Source organism: Larus michahellis, chromosome 2 (assembly GCF_964199755.1).
Source record: "Larus michahellis chromosome 2, bLarMic1.1, whole genome shotgun sequence".
In the NCBI taxonomy this organism is placed as follows: Eukaryota; Metazoa; Chordata; class Aves; order Charadriiformes; family Laridae; genus Larus; species Larus michahellis.
In genome coordinates, this window is record NC_133897.1 from 73,128,540 (window position 1) to 73,143,361 (window position 14,822).

Genomic DNA, 14,822 nt, shown 5'->3' on the forward strand with positions numbered 1-14,822 from the left:
GCAATCGCGTTCTGTTGCGTAACGCAACCCGGAATTAAACAGTATATGCTATTTGGTGCATTTTTAAAATGTAAACCAGAAGTTACTGCGGAGCTCAGTCACACTGCCAAGAATGTTAACGCTATGATTTTAGCAGGGAAGAATATATCATATCCTCCCTCCTCCAACAGCTTACTCTTGAGCCGTAATTTTGCTAAATGCTTTTGTACTTGTCGGTAAAATACGAAGTCACACATCTCAGTGACTTTCATTTTGATATTCGGTGACTGTGGGTATCACCGCCTCAGGACTTAATGCAGCCACACCAGCGGCACACGCAGGGCAGCTTTGGAAGGAACCTGGCAGGTGACTGCACCGAGGCACGCAGGCTTGAACCACTAACCTCATGTCCTACAAAACTGTGATAAAAAAAAAATTAAAAAAAAATTGGGAACAGAACCAAGCATTTCCAGTCCCCTACATGAACCAGAAGGAACAACACCGCAGATGCTGAGGCATACTTTGAATAAAAATATACATACATTTAGATTCTTCTTATAGTTTCCAGGAGTTGCACAATGCCATTCCTCTTCAGAAGAATACAGGTCTTTTCTAAAATATATTATGCATAACCTAGTTTTCCATGGCGGAAAACTCACCAAGGGAATACTGTTTGCTCATACTAGAAACGTACCCCAGAATTACAGTAATTTATAGCCTCATTTTCATTGACAAAAGAAATAATATCATTCTCTTCTGACAAATATCAGTACACTGAAAAAGTAATGAATAAATGCCTATAAACAGGTATCAAATAAAGCAACTATCAATCACTGTTACAAAAATTTTAATTAAATCATACGTTAAGTAAAAAAAGACTGAAGTAAAACCAAGCCATATAATCTGAAATCAAAATAAAAATCTGTCTATCATGCCAAAGCAGAAAAACACAATTCAGAGCACTAAAATACCACAACCTGTTAAATGACCATTCATCCAATTGTTATTTGTAAAGCTCCAAGTATGCTAAACGAAGCCAAACACAGAGATTCAGCAAAGTACTTAGGCGTGTGCCAAAGTTCCTCTATATTTTTAAAACATTTTTTATGTGACAGAGAGCTTAAAACTCCAGAACTATTCACGTACACCTCTACAACCATTTCTTTTTAAGAGACAGAAAATACTCAGAAAGCGATCTGCACTGTCCACATTTTAGCATTACAAATCAAACCAGCATTCAGCCTAAACTGAAATGCATATTTCTGGAGACACATCAGAAAGAACCCTGAGGATTAGGTCTAACACAAAAGGATGAGGGAGTTGCCTGCTGTCATCCTGCCAATTTTGCAGAACAGAAGGGTTAGCAAATGAGGCATGAAAAGATGTGAGCAAAGAAATTCATACCTGCAAAAAATGCAGCAATATCATGTGTGCAACAAAATTACAGTAAGTAGTATCAGGCCCAATCACAAGAATTGCTGACCAGATAAAAGTCCTTTTGGCCTCAGCTGGAAATACTTAGCACCCTTAAGGCTAGTTAAACGTATAAGCCATCCCAATTTAATGCTATAAAAAATTAAGTTTGAATATTCAGCACTTAACTTTTTAAGGCTCTGACCTTCAGTCTGAACCAACAGTAAGGCACCAGCACTAGCTGAAGCTCTAGCTACATCAAGAAAATCTTCCTGTATGCCTCCATTTCTATCTGTTACCATAAAGTAAGGGATCTCTCTTTTTTTAATTCCTTATAGTGATAGTGACAGAAGTATCAAATATGCGTATCTTACTGCTTTAGGGAAAGCCCAAAAACTCCTGGTTTGGGCTTTGAAAAATCTCTTATTAATGCAGATGGTGGCTTTCAGAGTGCAATGACAAAGGGAGAGCATTGTTCAAGTGCGTGGGTGTATGCACACATGTGTGCAGGGAAAGTGAAGAAGAAAAGGGCACACACTCTGTATTGTAATTCTGCAAACCTGAATACGGCAACCAAGCACTTTCAGTGCAGATGGACAGTCATGTTATGAAAATACACAGTTGACTCAATGCAAGGTGGGCTGACAGGTTTCATACGGCAAAGGCTACCCTCTGGGGGAGGGGAAAAGCTGAGGGGGGGATGAGGAGTTCCACACCTGCCTAGAGATACCTTAAAAGTAACTTTAATTAATCTGATACGTAAGATTAAAAAAAAAAAAAAGTAGGTAAAATAAATTAACTGCAGAAAAAAGGCTTAACTTACTGAGTAAGACACCACGTTAAGAGGTTTCCCCACTTTCCCTGCTGTAAAGCACTTCTGAAAAATTCAGCCACTGAGCTACTGCTTTTCTTGACCTTTTTGCTGAAAGAGAGCAGAGTAAAAACAGGAAAGAGCTAAAATGATATGCAATAAAGATGCTTCGCGTTAGGAAAGTCTTTTGAGTCACTGTTGCAAATTCATTCTGTGTCAGATTTGCCAATATAATGCTTGCTAAAGACTATCTATTAACAGCACCAGCAGTCAAAGCGCACGTATTGTCTCTCAGCTGTTGCAGCAACACCATACGCACCATAGGATGCAGCGATACAGCATTTGCATCTGTTGCTAGTTTTCCACACCCAAAAGCTCACTTCGCGTCTCATGATTAATTTATAATGCCCTGAGCCCCAAGGAGATTTGCTCCTCTGATTGCCCTTTTCTTAACAATAACGCAAATAAACATGGAAATAAATCTATTGTCTGAGGAACCCTTCCACTAATTTTGTTCTTTGATGGTTTGGTTGGTTTAGTATAGCTAGCAATCAAGAGTAGACTGGATCCTAGCTTAATATAGAGTGTGGTTAATCTTCCCTTTGCATAATGCTGGTACACTATGGCCCAAATACCAGAGATTTATTTGATGTGTACATGCTTTCAAGCATTAGTAAACAAGTTGCAGCCCATTATGAAAGAAGAGCAGATCCAAACAGTTGTGAAGCTCTTTACATGCTAGATTGACACTGGCAGTGCAATAATAGACTTACATCTGCATGTATACCAGCTTTGCAGTTTTGGAGACTATTTCACCAAGAAGTATCATTTTTAAAAATACCACTAAAAATATGGCTGAGATCACTTCCCATGTCCTAATGCACTATTGTCTGAAGCATGACAGAACTGGCAGAGAGAGAGGCACAGTCTTCTTTTTCTTTCTTTGATTGATTTTATTCCCCCTAACATAGCCAAAAAGAGGAAAAACATATACTAAAGCCTCACAAATGTATAGAGACATTAATTCTCATAAAAAACCCCAACAAGGTTCTCTCACTTCTCATTTCTTATTCTTCCATTACTTTAAAGAACATGCTACAGGAACATACAGAAGTACTCTATCAAATAGCACAGATTTTTTTTTACTTTACTACACCTATCAAATAAATTACTATCTTACATTCTGTAGGATAATAAAACATTTTTGCTTGTTGTTCCATGGACTAATTAAAAGAAATTGGTCCTTTAGAAGCTGGTCGTAAGAGAAAAATACTAATTTAAATAAAAATTATTGTTAATAGTGACATTTCAAGCAACGGTACAGTGGAAGCACTTATGTGCACAAAAGTTACTTACATGTGGCAGTGCACCCTGGAATAAGAGACACAGTATGAATCTACAGTATTTTAACACACGCAGCCCAAACCACCCAAGCGGTACTGTGAGGTATCACTAAGCCATTCTCACAATATGGTGCTTTTTTTCTACCAAGTAGAAGAAACATGATCCCACGCTCAGGCACTGGCTTTAGAGGACAGTACCTAATTCTTCGCCCTCTCGCACACATATATGCAATTTTCAGCAATCCTCCTTGTGTGTGTACTGACCCCCCACATAGGCTACTACTGGACATCACCAGTCACTTGCCATCTCTGGCCTAGATTTTATCCCGTTCTGTGCTGAACACTAACTTGAGATGACTCAGGAACAGCTGCCTGTTTTCTGCCCAATAATAAATGAAGAAGCCACAATGGAGATAAGGGAGAAAGTGGGGGCTGGAGGGGGAAAGACCTTTCAGACAGCAATTCAAAAATCTCCTCTACAGAGGTGTGGAAAACCTACACTCCTGGAGCGAGCTCTTCGGATGCAGCCTCAAATCTTGTTGGCAACTATGGACGTAAAAGTATATGCCTGTGAAGGAGGTGCTGTGAGAACAAAAACATCAGTGACTGAGAGACGCCAGGATACCACAAAAAAGTAACACAGTAAGAACAGAGGATGCCAGTGTTTCAGATAAGCACTTATGGCCATGTTTACTTAAACTGTTCTGCTGAGTTGTTCCCATTTCAGGCAGAAAACTTTGATTTAAGGAAGAGACTTGCAGTTCTGTCTCCATTTTTTTTTTTTTCCTTCAAAGCGTGCAAGGACTTCCTTTTTCAAAACCAAATTAAAAAAGTTTACATCCAAACCCTCTCAGTCCCAAAAATATCAAATCTGAACTCTATGAAAAGCAGCAGTTAGTGCAGCCAAATGCTCCAACATTATATTTAATAGCCTATAATATTTCTAATGTCCTACTGCCTGAAGTCTATGATCTGGAAAACCAGCCAAGCACACCCACCCAAGAGCAATGACCACTACAGCGAAGGCCCTGTTATGTCCCTTGGCTATAGGCCCTCAGCCACTGCTGGCATGACCAGATCAGGGGCTCTCCAGCTGCAGAGAGCAGGCACACAGACCACCTCTCTGACAGGAGGAAGCCTGAAACAAGGAGGCAAATTAAAAATTAAAGTTGTGCCAAGCATGTAAGCGTGGAGCTACTCTTTAAACCTTAAGGTCCTGCAGTTTTATGGGTGTGTTTTATTAGTTGATTTTACTGGACTCTCCTTCTCCTAGCCTACTGCTTCCCTCATATCACTTAGGGTTCCTCCCATTCGTTCCTACTTCACATCCTTCAGGCTGGAAGATTTCTCAGATCGCTTCCCCAGTCCAACTACTAATATACTCAGTGGAAAAACTCCCTTGACGCCAGTGGGAAACAGCATAGGCATTTGCCCCCAGCTCAGGTATGAGCAGCCTGCCCACCCAGCAGTACTTCTCCGTAGTTGGCCTAAAGGATGCGCGGGAAAAGCATTTTGATGCAGATTTCACATCTGCTGGTCGTGACACTGGAAAATACAGTTCATGCTGTCTCCTGACAAAAAGCCACAATATGTGTTCTTCTATATAAGGCGTACATGTAGAAAAGTAAAAATATCTTTTCTAGTAAGTTATGCAAAGCAGAAGCAGCCTCCTGGTACTATTACAGGCGACTGGAAGCTAAAATGATACTAATTACACAGTGCGCTTTAACTCCAGCAAGGCTCCATGAGTCCTATCATGAAGAACATTGCTGAGCGAACCCCCCGGCGGGCACCTCCCTGCCACCACGCGTGGGCAAAGCCCACCAAAGCATCAGGGGAGCACAGCTAGGAAGGGCAGGCAGCAACCTGCCCCGTGGGCAGGACCTGCTGCTCCTCCTGTGGTACCCCGCACCATGGCACCGACAGGTGTGGGACAGGAGCAACGCCATCCCCATCTGAGCGAGAATTTACTCCCATACGCAGCACAGCTCTGTGCTCCATCTCTGACTTTTCTAAGCATCAAACCTCCCACTGAAGAGCATTTTTCCACTCTGACTGTTCAAGGTTAAGCAAAGTTGCGGATGAGTCCGCAAGCTCATTCTGCGTTATCATGTCAGTGGGGTGCTGTGAATTGGCGACGCAGCAAGAGAGGCAGAACGCTCAGATATGAACCAGGCTGAACTTTCAGGACTGGTTTCTCTTCTTTCGGGCCCATCTACCGGGGGTGCAGTGGAATTTTTTAAAAAGTTGTCAGAGAAAGCACAAAAAAGGAAAAAAATGATTATTTGCATATATCTAAATAATGAAATGAGGGATTTTTCACTTCCACACTTCAGTATCTCAAAAATGGCCAGGGGACTATTATCATTTACTACAAGGTCTGACGAATGGATGGACTCTCAGATACACTGACAGTAACAATTTATTCCCTATCATAATGAAAACAAACAGAAAATATTTTACTCCAAAGGATGATTGTTTCAGCAAACACTCAAGTTCTCTGAAAACAGCCGTAACTACAACACTGCTCACAGAATGTTTGGTAACTTTACAGAAGTTGTTGTATGTTAAACGTTAATTTTAAAATAAATTCACTAAGCTACCCTACCACGTTTTCAAAGTCAGAAAGTTTAATTATCTTATTAGATCAATAAAGAATTTTGGCTATCAAGAAAACCTGCAGGTATATTCAAAGAGAAAGGCAGAGATATCAATCGACTGAGAATGCACAGAAAAGAAGCAGGAGAAATAATGTGAAAAAGGAAAAAAAATATAATTAATAATCTACAAAAAAACTCAGCACACCAAAAAGGTAACTTTGTGATCTCACTTAACCTGCGGAAAGGCTGAGCAGGCTTCCAGTCTTTTTTCCATTTGCACACTCCCTGAAGTTTTCCCAGTAAAAGTGAAGCCCTCCACAGAGCAACTGGGCGCCGGCTGAGAGCCAGCTTGCTTTCCCAAGCCACTGCCCCTCGGAGGCAGTCAACTGATTCACAGACCACAGTCACTGGGTCACTATTGCCACCACAGAGAACAAACTAAAAACCACCGTTACATTGCAAACCAATTAACCAACGTAATCAACACTGCTTTGCAGTACCCAACCTCCCGTGAAGACGGCAACGGTGTGCATGTTCCCCACAGTTAAGCCCGTGGGGTGCGGCACTGCTGTGTCCATAAGACCGTGCTGTGTCCAGTCACCCCGAAGGGGCAACGTTCCTAAGGGATGGAAAAATGTGGGTTATAGATATTACGCAACATTTGGGGTGTATTTAAACAAACTCCAGGCTTAGCAATTACTTGCCTTAATATTTTCTGGGTATCCTGAAACTTTACAGAAGGAGTGCAGGCAGCCCCCACATGCCTCATCCCTTTTTCTACCCCACGCCTCATCTGCACCACCGGCACCAGGCACCCGCAAGCGCTCACCCTCGGGATAAACCTGACCCTGCAGCAGCACAGAGCAGGGGAAAAACCTGCCCCATCCCTCAGAGGCCCCACCTTTCACACTTTCAGACACAAGATGCCTAGGTGCTCCCATAACCCAGTCTCCGAAATGTCCCCCCGGGAAGGACAGACATCAATCAACTCTTGCAGGGTTTGAAGCCCTACTCCCAAGGGTTCACATCTGGCTCTGCCTACAGGCGCAAATGGCTTTTTTCTCCTTGGGCAACTGATGACAGGTGAAATATCCAGATTAAACTAAATTACGCTGTGATTTCACATGCGTGTCTCCCTAGCTACCACTTTTTCTAAAAGGCAGGGTAATAAACTGCACTGGGGGAGGCAGGGCATTTGGCTAACAGGCTTCGGTACTTCACATGTATTAATGAACAGGACTGCAATAATGTTAAGATTAAGAAAACTTTCTGGGTCACAGTCCTGACTGTAAGGTTTTAAAACCACTAGCTGGGAAACCCACTCCCCAGCTGGCTAATGATTCAGCTTTGAAAGCAAATATTTAATAATTACTTAGTAAAGGGAAGTTGTGGACAGTTACACCCTGGGGTATTTCCAGAAATGACAAGTATTTTAAAATGCAAATTCACAAATTCTGCAGCATACGTAATTTGAATATCTAGTGTACATCCTGGCCACATACCATATTACTAGCAAATTCCACAGTGCAAACAGCTTTTCCAAGACTACATATATCCCCAGTGACACATTAGAATGTAGTTTCAAACAATAACACAAAGATAAAAGCATGTTGTGTATACAGCATGCTTCGGAGCAGGTACCATATGCTCTGTCAATAATCTATGGATTAATAGGGCCCTGATGTACAATAATACATTGGCCACTCACAACTCCATGGAAGATTATTCCATTCACCATGAAAATTAGCTGAGGATTAGGCGTATGTCACAATTTTTCATTCATATTTTTAAGTTGGTCATCTCCAAGATACTACTGTTGGGGTTTAGGATTTTTTTTATTAATCTTATTCTTTAAAGGCCTGATCCTAATTCCATTAATATGCACTAACATCAAGGGAGCAGGTTCAGACACGAAATCAGAAGACTAATGTTATCTTAACAATTTACTTCTGTGTCCCTAAGAGCAACTATACCAGAGTATTAAAAAAGACGAAAGATTCATGTAAACTATTATCCTACCACTGACAGCAGATGTAGCTGATACTTTGGGAAACGGTTGAAGAAAGAGAGCAAGTACAGGATGTAAAAAAAAAAAAAAGTAATCTGTATCGGTACGATTACTCCCAGTTTGGGCTGTGTTTCTGGGTAGTTCAAAATCAAGATGCTTTTCTAAATCTCAGCGTTCAGAACAGGCAGTGAAATAGATCTATATAATCATCCGCAACAGCTACCCATCTTGTAGCAGGCCAAGGTCTCCTGAGTATTTTATTTTCTTGGTTTTTATTTAGAACAGAGGTCTGGATAGTCAGGTGAATAGCTGGCCACAAAATAAAATGTCATTTACTAGTTACAACCTAACCTGAGGTGTGAGAGATTCACCTTCCACTCTTTGTAGCTCAAGAGGCTCTCTGTACAATCATCAGCATTTGTGCCCGGGCAAAATGACTTCAAAATAATAACAAACTGGAATGCTTCCAGGGCAACATTTTCCATCCACTCTGTACGTGCTGTGAATCACCTCACAAACAGCACAGCCCTGGAGAGTAAGATCTCCACGTGTAACTATCTTGTCCAGGTCTCCTTAGTGAAAATGAGATTTTCCCTAATGAGTTCAAAAACTCAGGCAGGCTGAAACACCACTGGCATCACCCGAGGGTCAGGAGTCTGCCCGGTTTGTATATGCTCAGCAGCAGCGGCGGGTATTTGCATTTCTTAATCTAAGTGCTGTTGTTTCACCCTTTGGACAGCAATGCTGACGACTGTCAAGGATCTGGGATTCTCCAGCATGCCCCTGCAAAAGGTACCTGAGAGGGGCTGTACCTGTGTCGGCTACCACCGCTGAGAGACAAAGGCATTGCCATGGTTCTAGCGACCTGCCCGATTTCTCCTCCTCCTCACAGTGGGTGACACACAGCTAAAGGGAGCTGCTTACGCTTGGCAAAGCAGAATGGTGCCACTCTGGCATAAATACATTGCAGCACCTACAACTACCAGTATATCAGCATTTCAGAAGATAAACTGTATTTTGGGTTTGTTCGTTTGTTTTTTTAAATACATATCTATCTTTTTAAATTGGCTGGTAAGCAGTTTGCGCAGAGAGGAGTATTATACAGTGCAAAAGTATGCTAAAATTGCATTTGCGTTCTAAAGATAAAAGCTACTATTAATCACATCAGAAAATAAGAGAGTCTGAAAGCGCAAGATATATTTTTGAAGGGAAAAAGAAGTCACAAGCACCAAAACACTTTCAGAAAGGAGGCTGACAAACTTTCCCTTCCTGTCTGCCCCCCTCCCACTCCCCCCCAAAAAAAAAAACCACCGTCCTTTAACTAGCTTGCACATAGCTAAACAGCTAGAATCACACTGGCACAACCTACACCGGCAGTACAATGCCAAAAATGTGCTCTACCTGTCCCGTGATAAGGAATTCTGGAAAGCAATGTACCTATCTATCAGCACTATCACCAGCTAAGCTATTTACCAAATCATGTATGTAACAACGTAATTGCCAAAAGCTATCAAGAGCTTTATCAGCAGCAGGGTACCATCCACAACACCGCCGCACTACACTGGAGCGACAGAACAGAAATCCTACGGTGGGCTTGGCTTTGACTGGCCTCTTCTGTTTGCGAAGTGCAGTTATCATTAGTGATTTTTCACCGGTCTCCATCTTTACTTTACATCCTCTTTGGATGAAGTTTGTTACACTGCGAACGCAAAGAGGCAACGGCCCTTGGGCTCCATCATGTAGGCAGGCTGCAACTTACTGTGTATTTGTATGTGAAGTGCTGTGTTCTCCTGATCTCACTTTTATAAGAACCAGGCAAGCTATAATGAACTTACAGTAAGGGACTGTGCACACAGATCATCTGCACACAGCCATGGGGTGACCAAGCTTGCTTGTTAAAAAAAAAAAAAAAAAAAAAAAAGGGAAAAGTCAACCCCACTTTATGGTTAGAAAAGAAAGGTCTCTCTTTATTAAAGTAACCCATAGCCAAATCTTGACATTACAGAAGGTAACTTACAATATATCTCAAGCAAGTTTGAGAATGGACAGTAAAAACTATACATCCCCATGCGTCTTTTCTTGAACCCAGATACACTCATACATTTGTACATGTGAATCCAAAACACTCTGTAGCCCTGTGCTATTAACCTTTTTGAGACAGTCTTCAACAAATAGCAAATGGGGGAGGAAGGGGGAAGACAGAAATGACAGAAAATAATCTCTTTGCTTCCAACTTTACCTCTATAGGGATATTCCCAAAACTGGATATGAAGTGTCGAATCCTGAAAGGTAATTTTGCCCCAGATTTCATAAGGCATTCTTTCAACCTATCTGAAAGGCTTTAAAACTTTTCTGTCTTTATCTGATCAAAATGCTGCCCTTCCTCCTGCAGTCCTGGCATTCTTTGTGGTGAGGCTGTTTCAGTATCAATATTAATATTTAAATGTCAAGTTTGTGACACTACATTTCCTGTGCTATTTAAAGCATTCAGAACAATTATTATCCGTGAAATATTAAACAGTAAATTTTTTGCTACCTGCTTACAATTTCAGCAGCCCTAGCCGTGACAGAACAGCACTTACACCAGTCACATGCAATTTTACATAGAGATGTACAGTTCAGCTTTTCTAGCAGTACTCATACATTTCCCCAAATTGGCTTTTGTTGTTTTTAGCACAGCTACCATTTATTCTTTTTCCGGAGCACAAATGAGCCCTGAATATCAACTGAATTTACAGTATTTATTATTTCAGACTTTTGTTCCACATCTATTCCTTAACTGATAGCAACTTTAAAATATAGTGAACCGAGGTTTGGGTTTTTTCCCTTGTATTTATGGAATAGTATTTCTTTCCTTTATCATTTCTACTGCTCTTAAAAAAAGAATCTTTCATTTTTGCCTTTTTTTTTTTTTTCCTGTTTCAGTACTCAGTTGAATCTCTTTCTTTTGTAATTATCTATACTGTGGTTACATCGTTGGCTATAAGGGGTATTTTTATTATAACATGTAGGTGTCTTTAAAAGCAACATACATTAGAGCTGCACAGCTGAGAATGCACAGAACTGCCACTCCTTCCTACCAAGCTGCCAAAGTTTTGGAGAAGTTTTCATATAACAGCACAAACTGAAAATAATGAATGACTATTGCTGTATACACAAAGGTGCATTTTGATTAGATAGATACATTTTTCTCTTTGTCAAAGAACAGCTTTATGAGGAACGCACAAAACCCATGTTGAGTATTCCATTATCAGACAACACTACAAGCTACAGACCAGGATGAAATACCCCAAGTAGCTCAAGGAAAGCTTTATTTTCAGTGTATGGCTTGATCATGCTATAAAGTACTTCAGTATCATTGTGCAGGTCTGTAACTTCCACTGTTCTCCCCTCTGAAACTGGCGCCTGACTTCAGAATGTGCATGCTTCTTTCAGTCTTCATTAACTTCACTCCAAATTTGAGCCAAAGGGGTCTGATCCCAACACTCCCAAAGTCAACAGGAGGAACGCCAGTGGGAACAGGGCCTAAAACAACGTCTACAGTAGTCAACAACTCCGAATTATATAATTGCTTGCTAATATCTCTATACTGACAGGTCATCAACATTTCCATTATAATCCTTGTACTTTGGGACATCTGTATGTTGGATGCTATCCATACTTCTCTCCAGCCAGCTGAAAGGAATTGTTTTTGAGCAACACAAGGCACCTCCCTCTCCTCCAGAGACCTGCAGACAACTAACGGAACCCTCATTTTTCACACAAATCAACAGGATCCTACCATCTTAGGCTGAAAGTGGGTTTACCTGCTTTGCTACAATGTGCTTTTGCCAGGTCATAAAAGGAAGCTTTGGTTTTGTTTCAGGAAATCAAGGACTACCAGCTATTTCATGTAGTATGTCATGATGTGAAATAATCAGGGCTAGAAATGCAACAATGAGGTTTAAACAACAGCTCATGAATAACGTGCCCTGAGATTTTTCATCATTCTGTTTACACTGCATTGAGAGTTATAAATGAAGTAATAAACAGCAAAATCCAGGCTGCCAAAATAAGCAGTCTGCCAGAAATGCTTTTTAAAAAAATAACAGGAGTAATACTAACATCACGATCGGTATTCTTCCCACTCCAATCTGCAAAACCACCCTTGAATTTGATCTCTTGTTGCACCCAGAAGGACAGCTATGTTTGTCTATGGAGCCATCGCACTATTGTAGCTGAACTCATTATTTTAAAGCCTTTGAAGTACCTTGAGCATGACAGAAGACACAGAAAAACAAGTTCCATTTGACAACATGCAATTCATACTAATGTTAATTAATTCACATTCACAACATAAGCCGAAGCTGTTTCAAAATACCCATTATGGTATATTCTGAGAACATGTACTAGGAGCAAAACACAAAACTTGGCTTAGTTTAACCAATCCACCAACACAACTTTATGCATCTTTCTAAAATGAGCCCGAGTCTTCCTTCTCCTTCCTGCTCCTGGAAGGATGCTAGTATTAGGCCCACCAAACTGCACTGATCAAGAATCAGCTCTAAAAGTAATTCTTTTCCTTTCTGCAGAAATCAGTTGTTAAGGGGACCAATATTAACAGTTTTTAGGAGCAATGTCGGTAAAACGTGAGAATTGCTTCATGCCCTAGTTGAAAGGTCTCACTGAAGGAATGTTGCCCTGAGCTTTTACATCAAAATGTGATTATTCCTTCTCTTGCCCATCCAGGACTCCTCCTCATTTACTCCATCTACTTCGAGCCTCCCCAGGCACCTGGAAGCCGAACCACACGATGGACAGGCATTTGCAAAATGGTTCTACCACCGCTCCCCCCTGAATTTCCAACCGCTTGCCCATGTAAGATATAGCCCTGCTGAGGAGAACTTGCTCTGAGACCCTGGAGCACTCTGCTCTGCAGAAGCTGGGACAGAAACAGTATGACAGACTCCAGTTGACATAGCACTAGCTAGGTGAGGTGAACCCTACATGAAGGCTCGTAGCAGGCTCTTTCTCCAGGGCCAAAGCTTCTCAGTGTTTTGGCTGAGGTACAAACACACAGGGTTTATACACTTATGTTGACAGGTGAACAGCTTTGCTCTCAGTAGTAACCACGATTTCTTTTGAAGTCCTGAACTGAAGTTAAGAGATGACCCAGGTCAGTATTGACACATCACACACCACAGCCTTTCTCAAACAACAGAAGAAGAAGAGGAGAAAAAAAACCAGCAAAAAAAAAGCCCAGCTACAGAGCAAACCCCACTTACACACGCCACAAAAGCTCTTATTTTCCGTGCCCATCCAAGAACACAAATTGTCCTAAGACTGAATACAGGCTCTCCACAAAGGACCTCTGAGCCTGTCAGAGTGTCTCAGCTCCCCGCCGGCTCTGAATAACTGGGCACTTGCACGTAACAAAACTGCCCTCAGCCAGCTACGGCAACACACTTAACATGCGATGAAAAGACGCTGACGTCTGGGTACTTACCTGTTCAGGTCTCTGTAAAGCAAAAACTTTAAAACGCAAAAACTTTACTGGTAGGAGGGGAAAACAGCGGCTACAACTGCAACAAAGAGCCTGCAATCCCATGCTGAATGACTGCCAGCGAGGAGGAGTCCCAGTTTAAGGCATCGGAACCACTTTGGAAGGCTGTTGTCCTGTCCGATTACAGCCCTGCTGAAAGGGCAAGGCTTCCGAGCAGCGCGCACGCAGCAGACGAGACGCGGGGCTCCCCTGCGCAGCCGGCAGAAGCTGCACATCTGAACCCCAGCACGTACTCTGCAAACGGGCCCTGGTTGCCTACTCGCCCTCCAAACGTGCCTCCGAGCCCCACCGCCACGAAAATAACAGCCGTGTATCAGTGAAACCGTAGTCCGCCAGCAGTGGCCACAACACCTGCTTAAACTCCCTCCGGAATGAACCGGCCCATAAGAAATTTTAAGGACCAAGTGAAGGACGCGGTAGAACTCCCATCAGAAAAAAAATAGTAAGGGCAGTGTCTCTCCGGAAAAAAAAGGGACAATTTGGCATTTGCAGTGCGTACAAGATGTCTTCATACACTTTCCTGATTCCTTGCCAGTAACTATTCAAAAAAGACCACTTAACAAGCAAACAGGTCTTCAGCACAACAAATAATAAAAAAAGAGAGCAAAGCTTGTGCTATTTAAATATCATGAAACATTCTGCTAATCATGCACAGATGGAAGTACAGACGCTTCTGCCAGACGCCTTGTTCAGAAACTTTGCTCTATTTTTAATTATTTGATGCACAGAGGACCTGTTTGCTGATTAAAAGGGCACTGCCTTTAAAAGGACTCCATCAATATGGAGTCTAGTCTTGTTTTTAATGGAAGATTTAAAAAGTAGTAACTCCTACCTCTGAGCTCCCTGCACCCATTTTTATGATCTTGCAAGCACGTGGTTGCTTTTTTTTTTTCAGATGTTTCTCTCACCTTGGGAAACTGTCTAGGTATGGGAAAGTGAAACTAACTATATGCAAGCTATTGTTTAAATACACTGAGGAAATCCATTTGGAAAATGTGTATTTTTCCCTAATATCCTTTAGTTGGGTTTTTTTTTTTGGTGTTACTTATAACAAGACGGGGTTATCAATTTTCAGATAAAAGCATTATTTTTGACAGTTCTCCTTCGGGTCAAAAGGCTAGTTTTT

General features: G+C 41.6%; 1 protein-coding gene across 13 annotated transcripts in view; it reads right to left on the reverse strand.

Moving 5' to 3' along the window:
* Positions 1–14,822, reverse strand: part of ATXN1 (ataxin 1) — a 371,277-nt gene that overhangs the window by 188,241 nt on the left and 168,214 nt on the right. For 3 of the 13 annotated variants that reach the window (XM_074575862.1, XM_074575864.1, XM_074575866.1), the window contains exon 3: positions 2,216–2,314. The exons of the other annotated variants lie outside the window; for them this stretch is intronic. The gene's annotated coding sequence lies outside the window, so the exon portion shown is untranslated. The remainder of the gene's footprint in view (positions 1–2,215; positions 2,315–14,822) is intronic. 13 annotated transcript variants of the gene reach the window in all.